This window comes from Panulirus ornatus, chromosome 29 (assembly GCF_036320965.1).
Source record: "Panulirus ornatus isolate Po-2019 chromosome 29, ASM3632096v1, whole genome shotgun sequence".
Taxonomy (NCBI): domain Eukaryota; kingdom Metazoa; phylum Arthropoda; class Malacostraca; order Decapoda; family Palinuridae; genus Panulirus; species Panulirus ornatus.
In genome coordinates, this window is record NC_092252.1 from 4,254,989 (window position 1) to 4,268,561 (window position 13,573).

Genomic DNA, 13,573 nt, shown 5'->3' on the forward strand with positions numbered 1-13,573 from the left:
GTGTGTAAACCCAGTCTATTTCCTTATTCATTGATCTATTCATGAATCCATCTTTCCATCTGTTATCTTTGTATTTGTCTACGAATTTATCTATTTGTCTATCATCTACATAATACAATACACCTGAAGTATGGCTGTGAGGATATAAGGCCAATAGGTCTATTCCTGACGCTACGTTCCTAACGCAGGTAACAGCGATCAGTAAGAAAAAAAAAAAAAAGACGACTTTGTTTTGACAATAAAGATGAACTTGGCATACTTATACATCATCAAATTAGCCTTCATTACCATGATCTCAACCTCATTTTCCATCTGGGTTAAGAGAGTCGTTTGGATGGTTCAGTCTGGACTTCGTCTTGTGGGTTTCATCCCTCCACCTCCCCTCCTAATTAGTGACTGCGATTAAGGCCATCAACACGATATCAATCAACGTTACTGACACTGCTGTCAGGGCGGGGGGGGGGGCTGCGTATAGCTAGCGAGGGTGATGTATGACTTTGCCATGGCTTATGAGAGAGAGAGAGAGAGAGAGAGAGAGAGAGAGAGAGAGAGAGAGAGAGAGAGAGAGAGAGAGAGAGATAACCCGCCCGCGCCCCCCCCTCTCTCTCTCCTGCAGCTACTATGATACTTCGTTATATCGTCTGTAGCTACTGTAATACTTCGTTATATCGTCTGTTGCTACTGTAATACTTCGTTATATCGTCTGTTGCTACTGTAATAATTCGTTATATCGTCTGTTGCTACTATAATACTTCGTTATATCGTCTGTTGCTATTATAATACTTCGTTATATCGTCTGTAGCTACTACAATACTTCGTTCTATCGTCCATACGAAGCGAAATCCACAGGACAAGCGTTCATCATCAACACACACGGGAGGGGCGGACCAGCACTTCGAACAAGCGGTCTCGCAACGACCCAACTACCTCAGCTAACTACATGTAAACATGGTATCATGTGCCCCTTAGCCGGTCGGCTGGACAGACCCAATGTGGGACAGTGTGTGGGGGAGTGGGACTCACTCCTCAGTGTCTCCTTACCATGTGCAGGTCGTCTTATACGGATCTTGGTATCTTCCGCGCGTGGCGCGCGTACAGGAGGAATACGCATAGCAGATACAGGAGTACGCATAGCGGATACTGGAGGAATACACATAGCGGATACTGGAGGAATACACATAGCGGATACTGGAGGAATACGTTCAGCGTATACAGGAGGAATACGCTAAGCGTATACAGGTATTTGTTCTATTATTGTAGTGAGGTTTTGTGTGGTTTCAATCTGGATTTTCCAAGTGTTTTGGATTTACTGGTTTTGATGGTAGATTATAACTGTACGGAAACCGTTCTGGGTTTTATTCTCCACGTTGAATTTTTGTTTGTGTTCGATGTTTTTTTCCTTCGTAAATATTGACGTTGCAGATTAGGTGTTTTTAGTTAATTTATTTCTTTAGTTTTTAAGATTTTTTTTTTTCTTTAGACACTTATCTATTGCTGGTATATCAATTATATCTATGCATATATACATATGATTACATATCATTATTATTGCTAGATATATATCAAACAATAACCGTTGAAATTGTAAATGATTCATAAGGATGAATGTTGAATATACGCGCAATAACAATTTTAGATTCGTGTTTTAATGAATGCATGTAGAGATATTAGACACGAGTACTGGGTAGTTCAATTCAGGTTACGAAAATGCCTTAAATGTTGATAACAATTTTATAGATGATTATGTAAAGTTGTTAGTGAGGATTATGTCGTAAGGGAATGAGACTTGAGACTTAATGCACACATAGTGATAGAAAAGGCGTTCTTATACTGATTACGAATTGAAGGAATGAGAAAGATGTGAATGACAATGGAATGAGATAGATTGAGGGGACGTTAAGGAATGACTTTTGAATGATGAACAAAAAATGAAGCGAGGAGACGAGGGATTGAGTCAAACCAAAGGGACAACACTGTATGATTAATAAGAGTTTGTCAGGGGAACAAGGAACGAAGAAAACGTTTTTCAACCAGAGAAACGGCTAGGAATGAAACGGAGAGGCAGACCAAGTACATAAGATGGATTAAAGAGTGGGGGGGGGAAAGTGGTTGGAGGGATTCGAACCAAGGTAACATGTGTGCTAGACAGCTGCGGGTTACGGCTTGTGTTGCAAGAATGTTGCAATGGCAATGTTGCTTCGACGAAAATCCGGAGGAAAGCTGTGGCGTGGTGTGTTGTCGGGGTGGGTGGGTAGCATTAGTGGAAACTGCATATTGGATACTCTATCAATAGACGATAGATTGAGTAAAAGAGGGAGAGGGAGAATATTAGGCTCGACATTATATAACTCAAGGCGACCTACATCAGGATCTCGCTCTACCTTGTCTCTAAAACACATAGAACTATAGACATTTTTGAAAACTCCTTCGTAGAACACAGGAAAAACCCGTAGCATGAAATCTCGAAAAACGCACAAAAATAACACCAGCACCACACAAACCCCAGAACCACCTTACCACACAAAACTAAAGTACCTTGCCACACAAATTCCAAAACCACAATACCACACAACCCCCCACCACAAACCATCACACCACACCATCATCCCCACAAACTTCAAAAGAAGTACTACTACTACCACACAGGCCATGAAAAAAAGAAATTTGATACAACAAGCAAAACAACCACAACACACAACCCTCACCCACTTGCAACACACAACTCGATTCAGAATGATAAAGGACACTGCCTACAGGCGTTGGCACTGGGGGAGGAAGGGGACGGCCCTGGTCTGCCCTGCATGCTAACGCAAAAACATTTTCTCGGAAATTAATCTATCCAGGTTTTAGAGAGAAAAAAAGAGCGAGAATAAAATGTCCGGAGGCCCCCCGCTGTGGCAGAATTGCCAACACACGTCTTCATTAAGTGGAGAGCTGAGGACATTCCTACACTTTGGCTACATTTACCTACATTATCTTGAGTTGAGTTTTCCACTGCTATTTAGTACCCTCGTTAACTCGATGTTCCCCCTTGCAAAAGTTTCTCCAGCTCTCTCTCTCTCTCTCTCTCTCTCTCTCTCTCTCTATATATATATATATATATATATATATATATATATATATATATATACACATAAATATATACATATACACAAACTAAAGATCAAATTCCGTTGTCGAACTCAAGGACACGCACACGTATGTAGATGAAGACTTACATATACACTTGTCTGTTGACACTTGTATGGCTACCAAGGTTGATAAAGTTTATCACACTTTCTCTCTTCTCTTCTCTTCTCTCCCGATCTTCCTATCCTTCGCAAATTAGTCACCAGGATAATGTGAACGCTATTTTAACTTACCCAAGGCCTCGGGCGAAATTGATTGGCTGGCGGATTTTATGGCTTTAAGAAGTGATTATGCAGATATGCAAAGTTTGATGATAATTATCCTGGTCTTCTGAGTAGGAAGATATTACTATCCCACTCATTATTACTATTACTAGTACGACTACTTTCTTTCCCTTCTACTACTACTACTATTTGTCGGAATATTGAACGAGTTGCAGCCAAAAAAAGTGGTGCTTGCATTGTTAATTACCTTCGGCAATAGAGGGAGACTTTAGAATTAGAGATTTTAGACTTTGCGCAAGAGCTGTACTGTAGACTGATACATGAATTATGATTATTAACGAAGATGTTTATAATGGTTGGTATAAGATGTTATAATAGTAGGGTATCTACCGGTCTCTTAAGAGTGTCGGATGGTCTCGATGTGGTTGTGGTGTTGTACTGCAACCCAAGGGAAGAGGGATCTCCCTGGTGGCAGGTGACGACTATGGCAAAATGAACAAGTCTCCGTGTGCTATCGAATATGGTCCAGATGATGACTGGAGAGACGAGAATATCTAAATTACTGTGTAATGTTTCTAACGTAACTGAATCGAATTTTTTTCAATTTTTGTATAAGCCATTATTTTTCTCTTTTTGCCACAGCTGATGTGTATGTATGTTTCATACGGACTTTTGGAAGCGAATGTCTCTGTACAACATGTTTTATGTGTGCATGTATAATTGTGTGCATACGTTTTCATGCTTTATGTAGACTGTAAAAAATGTGCGTATGTGCATACATTCGCCAACCTTCGGTGGGTGTGAGTAACTGTATGATTCAACATTTGTATACTTAAGTACATGTGTGAGGGTGTATGTGTACGTATTATGAACTTAGGAGCGTGTCTTTGTGTGTATATGTATACATCTGTATGCTATGCGAGCTGACAGTCCTCTTAAAGTAAGAGGGAAAGAGAAAATCTCGTACACCCTAATTTATTGATTGGATGGAGTCAGAGAAAAGTTGATTAGGTTTCAGCGGAAGATGAGGTTAGAGGGATTGGTCGGATTAGGGAGGAGGAGGAGGAGAAAAGGATGGAAAGGGAAGAAAAAACGAAAGGAGGAAAGAAAAAAGATAGACCACATGCTCGCTTCATTCACGAGAGAGAGAGAGAGAGATAAGCCACGGAGCCATCTTCCCGTTTTCTTAACTGGTATTGATATTGGGGGGAAAAAATCTGAAATGACCTGTTTCAGGAATGGGTTTGGAATGAATGCTTCCCACCGTGTGGCCCTGTAATATCTGTATGGGAAATTAAACAGTGTGTCTGAACACCATATCTTGCAATGATTCTTTTTTTTTCTTATCTTTTCATGTTATCTTTTACCCCCACCACACATATAGACACTCGTACAGCTACGCATACACATATATACACATATATATATATATATATATATATATATATATATATATATATATACATGTGTGTGTGTCTGTCTGTGTGTGTTTCCCTAACAAAAGAGTCTGACATTCACTATTTTGTTGTGGTTTCGCTTACAATGCTTCACCTCCTTTCTCAGGTTTCCGTTTCGCTTTTAACTGGATCCTTTTTGAAACGCGTTTCAATTTACAGAATAGAAATTTGTGGCCGCAATTATTCTGTCGCCTCGCCCGGACTTCAGAGAACACATGTCATACATCTGATAGCCTCAATAGCCAGAGGTTCGTCCTCTGGTTTCCTCATTCACGCTACTTTGACCGCTACCCCCCCCCCCCCCCAAAAAAAAAAAAAAAAAAAAATTCTTGTTTTTAAGTCGAACTGATGACTCTTTGATGCTTCCGTAAAGACAGGGTCACACGGCAAAGGGAGGGAGGGAGAAAGAGAGGGAGGGAACTATCCTGATGGGGAAATTTTCTTTTATTAACGAAGCTTAGGAAAGCCGGAGTACGTTTGTATTTGTGATTGACTTTTGCACAAAAAACGGTCGGACGTGGCGCGTACCCTGTCCAGCCATTGTGTTGTGGCATGTTTCAGCTTTCTTCTCTCTCTCTCTGCCTCTCTCTCTTCTCTCTCTCTCTCTCTCTCTCTTGCTTTACTGTTCTGTCTCCATCTACTCGGAATCTAAATTCTGGGGGGGGGGGGGGGTGCCACTCTGGCTATGTCGTCGGCAGAGGGGGGGACCCGAAATAGACCAACAGGGTTCTCTGCCCTTCCCTTCTTTCTCTCTCTCTTGAAGCTGCTACTCTATCTCGCTCAACTGCTACAGACTTGTGCATTTTAGCTAAATTATTGTGGCACTTTCAACGGCCGACGTGTGTCTAGGTAAATGAATAGCGCCCTATTGCATTTTCAATCTTCTGAATAAATCGGCAATTTTTTCCAATTTTTTCTCTCTCTCGTGGTGCAGGAAACTATTTAGGTACGCGTGTTGGGTCCGGATTAAGTCAGAATACATCAAAAGTTAAATATTGCATCGGTATTAACATGGATGCGATTTGACATCGATAGACATATTGTTATTCATGTTTGTCTATTGTATCATAAATGATTTCGAGACGGTCATGTGTTAGTCTTTTTTTTCTATAGCCATATCTAACAAAATTCCTTGTAGATGACAAAGCCCCAATCTCGTATCTTATAGAATTGATATCTGGTGAAGGCACCATAGATGCATATGAATAATAATCTATCTACAAACAGGGATGTTCTATATAAATCCAAATATAGGAAAATTTAAGGAGTGAAATATATTTTGAATTGATTTGTAAATTTTTTGCTGAAAAAAATGAACAATGGTAATATTTTCGTAATTTTTATCTTAAATTGTCAAAAACAATGGACCAGATATTTTTCTTTTTTTACTCTCTCAATCGGAAAACAAGATGTAAAAGATAGCGTTGTTAATAATGACTGAGGAATCTTTTTATTTACAGTTGATGACTTTCTTTCGACGAATATGTAAAAAAAAAAAAAAAAGAAAATTAGATTGTGATTCGTAATAATAAATTTTAAACCTGAGAACGGATATATCGTTTTCGAATGATGATTACTGATGTAAAAAAAAAAAATTGACACCAATGTAACTTTCTCCAAAATTCACTGAAAACGAACTTTTGATATTTCTTAAAAACTTGTCAGAAATAGAATCATTGCAGTCATGGAGACTATGGTATCTTTCACATATACCAAGGGTAATTTTTCCTCTTAATAAATGATTTGAATTTCATGTCGCAGGTAATCTAAAAATTCTTTTGTAATGGGGAAAATATTTCGAACGTCTTCGAAACTATAAAATATATACAAATGGACAAAAATAAACTATATACTATCGCACTTCATTATATAATCATATCAGTACTGTTAATAATCATAGATAATCACCATCGAACCTATTCAAAAGTCCCACTTCATCAACTCTCGTGCATTTATCTTTTTTTTTTTTTTAAAGTGAATTTGATATAGAATTCTTTTTCCAAATACAGGATCGAACCCTACCAACAAAAATTCGCACGACTGCCCTCATCAATCTCTCGCAAAAATCTATATGACAGGAACCTGTGATGGATGAGAAAAATACTTGGACAAGTAAAACTTTTCCAGTTTTTAATTGTGAATGATGCCTGTTGACGATAGGATCAAGATAGAAAATGGCCTCAAGGTTGAGCCATATACTTTGCAAGTAACCCTCATTTTCCATCTGTTGTGCCAAGATTCGTAAGTGTGTGTGTATATATATTTTGTCTCTGTCTCATCATGAGTAATTATCAAAATCTCGTTAGGAAGAGAAATTATCACTGGAAAATTATAACTGAAGACTCGAAGGGTGGGGAAACACTATCCATAATTACCCGTATATAGAAAACGCGCACGGGATGAATCGCAACTCCTCGAAGGACGTTCGAATTTTGGCCGTGGGCATGCGCGCGCGAGGGAGGAAGGAGGAAGCAAAAACTTCCCCTCATAAATTGATACATGGCATGGATTTATGAGCTAAAGTTTGCCTGTAGCGGGTTTATTTCCGTTGGTAAACGTATATCCTCTCCTGCCTTCCATCACCATAGTCTCATGGTAATGGTAGCCAAGAGGCGATTGGCCGAAGCCCCTGGCGCCGATATCCAATAAGAATCCACGAGAGAGAGAGAGAGAGAGAGAGAGAGAGAGGTGGGGGGGAGGGTAAGAGATTTAGTTCCTGAGACGGTCGACAGATGTAGTTCGCCTCGCTCCCCAAAATGAAGATTCGTATGCTGGTTATATTTCTTATCTTGTCTTTGATCTTAATCTCTTATCTTTTTTTCTTTGATCTTAATCTATCTTTTTTTTATCTTTCCTGTTGGGTATTTTTTCTACAAAGATTATGCTGTACTGCCTCTTTACCCTCGTCTGAATGTGCAAACTCTGGGTTGGTCATGTGGTTGAATCGCTGGGATGGCTTACGATGCTAAATGAAAATGGTCGTTTTACAGTTGTCCATCGTGGGTTGTGGATGAGATCATTGGACGCTCATGCGCTCTCCTGCACATGGATATGAGCCCGCTTGACAACGAGGGTACGAGGTCGTTGAACACGAGGGTACAAGGTCGTTGAACGCAAAGGCGTTGAATGAGAGGGCGTTGAATGCGAGGGTGTTGAATACTAGGATACGAGGTCGTTGAACGCGGAGGTGCGAGGGCGTTGAACGCAAGGGTACAACACACACACACACACACACACACACACACACACACACACACGACACTACAACCCTCGGGTATAATGGTGTGACCTCTGACCTGACCCTCGGGTCAAAAGCCGAGAAAAGAAAATGTGAAAACTTTGAGGAAAAAAACTCATAACAATTAGTGTCTAACAGGAAGAGAAACGGAAGAATGTTAGTTAAGTTTAACTAAAAAAAAAAAAGTATTGCAATGCATTTGCATCGGAAGCTTATGATATTGCAATACATTTTCCTTGACTAGTTATTTTCATTTCTCTAAGTAAGAATTTAAGGGAGAGCCAGTATACATAAAATTCCATTTACGTATACAGCAAATTTGCGATGAAACGTATAACTAAATGTTTCTGCATTTAGTATGGTAATTCATGCGAGGATTGACATTAATGACTTGTAGATGCAAAGGGCTGAATGACGTCAGACTAATTCTTATAACATTAGCTAATCGGTGATAAATTGATTATAGTAATCACCTAGAAAATTACACCATTGAATATATTGAAAAAAAAACTCGAAATCCCCCTCCGTCCCTCCCTTCCCACAATGTCAAACAGCAGTTCGAAGCGATTGTGTTCGAGGCATTCTCAGAAACCTCCCTCCCCTGTTCCGAATGGATTCAAACACATGTACCCGAGCTATAGAAAGCCAATATTGCACCCATCATCCATCAGGCCCACCTCACCTCTCAGGGCTACTCGAGTGTTGATGGTGTGATTGATTTCTGATCAGGTGTGGAGTTCCTGGAGAAGAAGACGACGACATCGATCAAAAAGGAAAGGGGCCACAAGAGTGGTAGACTCCCGAGGTTCGGTTCTATCCGAAGCTCCGAACCGGCGATGTCGCGTTTTCTTTCGCGGCGAAGATTTTGAAAACTACATTTTCTTAAGGATCATATAATCATAAGTCCTTTATCAACTAAGTCCTCTGTTAAGCCTTTAGTTCGTCTTTAATCGAATTATATTTACCTCGGTGTAATTTTGGTTGTGCTGTCTTTAGTCGAATCATTTCTACTTCGGTGTAGTTCTAGAGATCAAGGAACCTTTAAGGTAAATTCTAATTCATTATGGATTACGTTTCACACTATGTCGTTCGGGAATTTCGTGAAAGTTGTAATTATGGCATATCTGCCTCCGTGCGGAAGGTTTAAAAAGGGAAAAATCCTCCGAAGAAGATTCGACCTTTCTTACCATGAAATGGTTCAATGCTTCGCCCACAGCTCTCCGAAGACATTAACATCTTCGGTGAACCAGACCCAGAAGAAGGAAGAGGTGGAGGAGAAGGAGGAGGAATATGCATAATCCCGACTTTGAGACCCATTAACTGAAAATAAAGATGCAATATCACATTTCTTTTTTCCTCTCCCCACACCCCCAACCCACTCTCCTCCTCCTACTTCCCGGCCTGCATAAAAGTATCGGATCTTTGCTTTCCGTCGTCAATTCTGTTTCCTGCCTGCTTGCTTGCTTGCTGGGTTTTGGGGACCCCGGGCACCAAGCCAAGTCCTGGTCGTGTTGGAGAAACTGTACCAAGTTTTTGAGGCAATGGTGATGAGACGTGTTTGAAAAAAAAAAGAGGGGTTCAGTCTCCTTTCATGGCATGCGCAGAGAAATATTTTTTTTTTTTTTGAATTGGAGAGGAGAAAAGGGGAACCGGAGTCGGATTGGATATGAGAGAGAGAGAGAGAGACGGGGGAGGGAGGGTGAGTGAAGTACACCATCATTGAAAACAGACGGTGATATATCTAGGTGACATTGTTGCTGAATAGAAATGATAGATCTAGATTACTTTTATAGGAAATAGAAGTAATAGGTCTAGGTTACTTTTACAGGAAATGGGAATAGAATCGGGTTACCTTTATGATAATTGGAAATAATGGATCTGGTTACTTTTTTGGTTATTGGAAGTAATAGATAGGGTTACTTTTATAACTATAAAGCATTGGTCCAAGTTGCGTTAATTATGACAGGGGGAGGAAAAAAAGATCCAATGACACTTGACAATAGCAGGGAAAAAATAATCAAAGGGCATTTGACAGGGGAAAAAATATAATCTAGGGAAAATAAAAAAAAAATCCAGGCAAAGAAATTGACATTCGCCACATAACACGCACGAACGCATGGCATACATTTCGGATTTTAGACGTTCGAACGGCTCTTTACGAATGACAGTCAAGGACACGAACGACTGATTCGTTCTTGCCAGCCAATGAGAGAGAGGCGTGCTGTGCTAGTTTGCCTGAGAGTAATTCGCCAATAGCGTCCCAGTTGATGTCTGGATTGGGAGACTGATGAGAGAGAATACGAGATAGAATGTTGAGAAGGAATAAGAGAAAAACATGGAAATACGAAGATAGAAATAGCTATGAATACATCGAATAAAACATTAAAATTAGTGAATAAAAAAAATAAGTAACCAAAAAGATAATCTTCACTTTTCTCTTTCCTCCTTCACTTCCCCTTTCCTCTTATTTCCTATATTCTTGCTTATCCTCTTTCCATTTCTCCCTTTTTCAGCCCTTCAACGCTCCCATGTATCTCCCTTTTCCCCCCACTTTTGGGCAAAAGATAATAGTCTTGTCTTTACGTCGAACGCAACATTTTGTGTTAGTGTAAAAGCTTTTTTGGGTGTGTGAAAATGAGCTGATACTTCGGGATGGATAATTCTACACACGGACGCACACACACGCACACACAACCTAGGAAGCCTTATGGCTGTTCCACAGTGACCTTATTTGACCTGTCATCAATTTCTTTATTTGCCAAAGCAAATCGTATGAAAAACTTTCCCCAAAAAACAACTTCCAGACTTAAGACATTTTGAAATGGAATTAAGACTTAAGTCATCTAATTACTCCAATTCATGGAGATTTATGAGACTGAAAATATAATCTTAAGACAAGTCGTTCTTTTTTAATGTAATTGCCCAGCATTACTTTTATGTGAAAGCTAAGAGAAATTCTATTTTCAGCGGATGTTAACAGGGTTACGAGACAAGTTAATATGAAAAAGAATGAAGTTTCGTTTCTTTTTGCGTAATCTTTCATGTATGATTGTTTCAAGCTTGAACTAAAAATGATATATATATATATATATATATATATATATATATATATATATATATATATATAATTTGTTTGTGCGTTGCTGGGAGACGGCGAAGCGAATATGCGTAAAGTCTTGAGGGGATGTTTGAGGTCATTTTACGGGGGGGGGAGAAGTATGTGTTTACATATGTCTGTGCGTCTGCAGGGTGGGGAAAGGAGCGAGGGTGGTGGAGAGGGAGTGAGAAAGTGAGAGATCTGATCTGGAATGCATTGGACTGTGGCGTGTGGGCAGCCAGTTACCGAGAGAAGAGTGAGCGGTATTTGAGCGCGGGAGGTATTGTACAGATGTGAGAGGAAATTAACATGTGTGGTAATCGTGGGGTGGGATTGTTAGAAAATGGGTGTGTCTGTGGTTATGTTAGGGGGGAGGGGGAGAGAAAACGAGAGACCCATGTTGTGGTTATGTTGTTGAGGGGGGGAGAGGATGATTAGAAAACAAGTTCGTGTTTGTGGCTATGTTAAGGTCATGGTTGTGGCTATGTCAGGGTACGGACAGGTGTATGTGATCATGTCGGAATGGCGATGGATAGGTGGCTATGCTAAGGTCGTGGTTATGTTAGGGTACGGATAAGTGTCGTGTGATCATGTTGGGATGGCGATGGATAGAGGGTAAGTATAGTTGTGGCTATGTTGATGGGATCGGCTATGTTGAGGACGCTAAATCATAGAGAGGGATAGATGTTTGTGTGTGCGTTCGTGGTGTGGTATGGAGTCTAGCTTTAAGACTAGGGACTTTCTTAGTGTGGAAGGACCAGCCTTAAGCCTTGGGGGCTTCCACCTGGACGCGACAGGTGAATGGGGCTCGGTAAAGGTGAGAGTCTTGTATAACTTGGTTGGGTCATCGATCGTCCTGCTTTCTGCTCCACTTCTCCCCCTCCACTTCTGCCACTGTTTAGTGGGCCCCCCTCAGGAGCTCGCCACTGGGGAGAAAATTCTTATTACACTTTTCACTAATTTCTGTCACTTTAAACACTTGAGTGACTGTAAGAACTCAACACTGAGGAAAAAAAAAACACACTTTCAGCTACACTTCAATCAGTTCTGACACTAAGCCACTGCTGACTGGACGCAGGAATTTACCACTGGCAAAGAGATTTTCAACTCCATTTCAGTCAGTTCTGCCAGTATTTAGCCACTGGAACAGAGAGCATTAAGCCCATTATCAAACACTGATTACGACATAATCACCACTGCTGCTACAGACATCAACGCCACTGTTGCAGACACCAGTGCCACTAGTACAGACATCAATTCCTCTAATGAAGTCATTAATGTTGCCTTTAAATACCATGGAGACGATCCCCATCACTTAGTGTACGAAAACAAAAGAAAAATCCAGTAAATACCAGCAAGATTTTGTCTTGATTCATCGTCTTGATAAAATTTTTTTTAATCTCTTATTTCAATCATAATTTTTCACTCTTAATTCATTTATTGCATCATGACGGGGCAATAGATTTGACAGAAGAACAGGTCACTGTCTGCTATATTCTCTTGCCTGTCATTCCTTCATCTGTTTATGTAATTACTCCCCTTCTATGTGTGTGTATGTGTGTACGTACTAAAGAGAGAGAGAGAGAGAGAGAGAGAGAGAGAGAGAGAGAGAGAGAGAGAGAGAGAGAGAGAGAGAGTAGGAAGAACCTGACTGCCAGGGTCCCAGTGGTGCATTGCAGTGGGTGGCTGAGGCCTGACATCTCTCCCCTCCCCTCCTCTCTTCACTCCCCATTGCAAATCCTCATGACAGTAGGTAACCATTTGCTGGGGGTGGAGGGGGGATTGGGATTTAAGTATTCATACACCCTCCTCTCCCCTAGCACAAGAAACTGAAAAGATTTTTGATATATCCTGTAGATATACCGAGAAGATGAAGTTCCAGACAAATTCACCTGGATATATAACCATGCGAGATGTGCCACTGCAGAAAGCCACAGGGGAGGAGTGCGAGTGTTGTGTGTGATGTAACACACGATTATCATCATCAGTTCGCCCTCCTGGCTTCCCAGGAATTCGGTGGAGACATTTTTATGACGAATTATGTCCTCTGTTCCCACCCGGAAAAACTTAGTCTTGGTGGCGGTGGCTTGGCTGGTTGTAAGAGCTCTCTCTCTCTCTCTCTCTCTTGCTCTCTCTCTCTCCTCGCCTGCTGCTTGGTCCTGAATAATGCGTCATTCCCAGAAGGAAACAGAATTATGGACAAATTTGTAATCTTCAACTCTGGGTGGCAAACGAGAAATTATCCTATCTCTCGTTCCCTCTCTCTATCTCCCGTGCTGGGAAATGATAATACGTTTACCTTGTTTCTACTCTGTCTCTCTCTCTCTCTCTCTCTCTCTCTGTCTCTGTCTCTGTCTCTCCAGTCTTGGAGGTTTATACCTGAATTCCGCCGAAGGTATTCTTCTCTAATGAATTATTCTGCAGGTTT

The 13,573-nt window shown here is 40.7% G+C and overlaps 1 protein-coding gene and 1 long non-coding RNA gene across 4 annotated transcripts in view; one reads left to right on the forward strand and one right to left on the reverse strand.

The window, feature by feature from the left end:
• The window catches only part of LOC139758026 (nephrin-like), a 238,177-nt gene that overhangs the window by 160,030 nt on the left and 64,574 nt on the right, over positions 1–13,573 (reverse strand). The window lies entirely within an intron of this gene.
• LOC139758027 (uncharacterized) overlaps positions 650–13,573 on the forward strand; it is an 81,623-nt gene continuing 68,699 nt past the window's right edge. Inside the window, exon 1 of the long non-coding RNA XR_011714749.1 lies at positions 650–1,239. This is a non-coding gene — a long non-coding RNA (uncharacterized lncRNA). The remainder of the gene's footprint in view (positions 1,240–13,573) is intronic.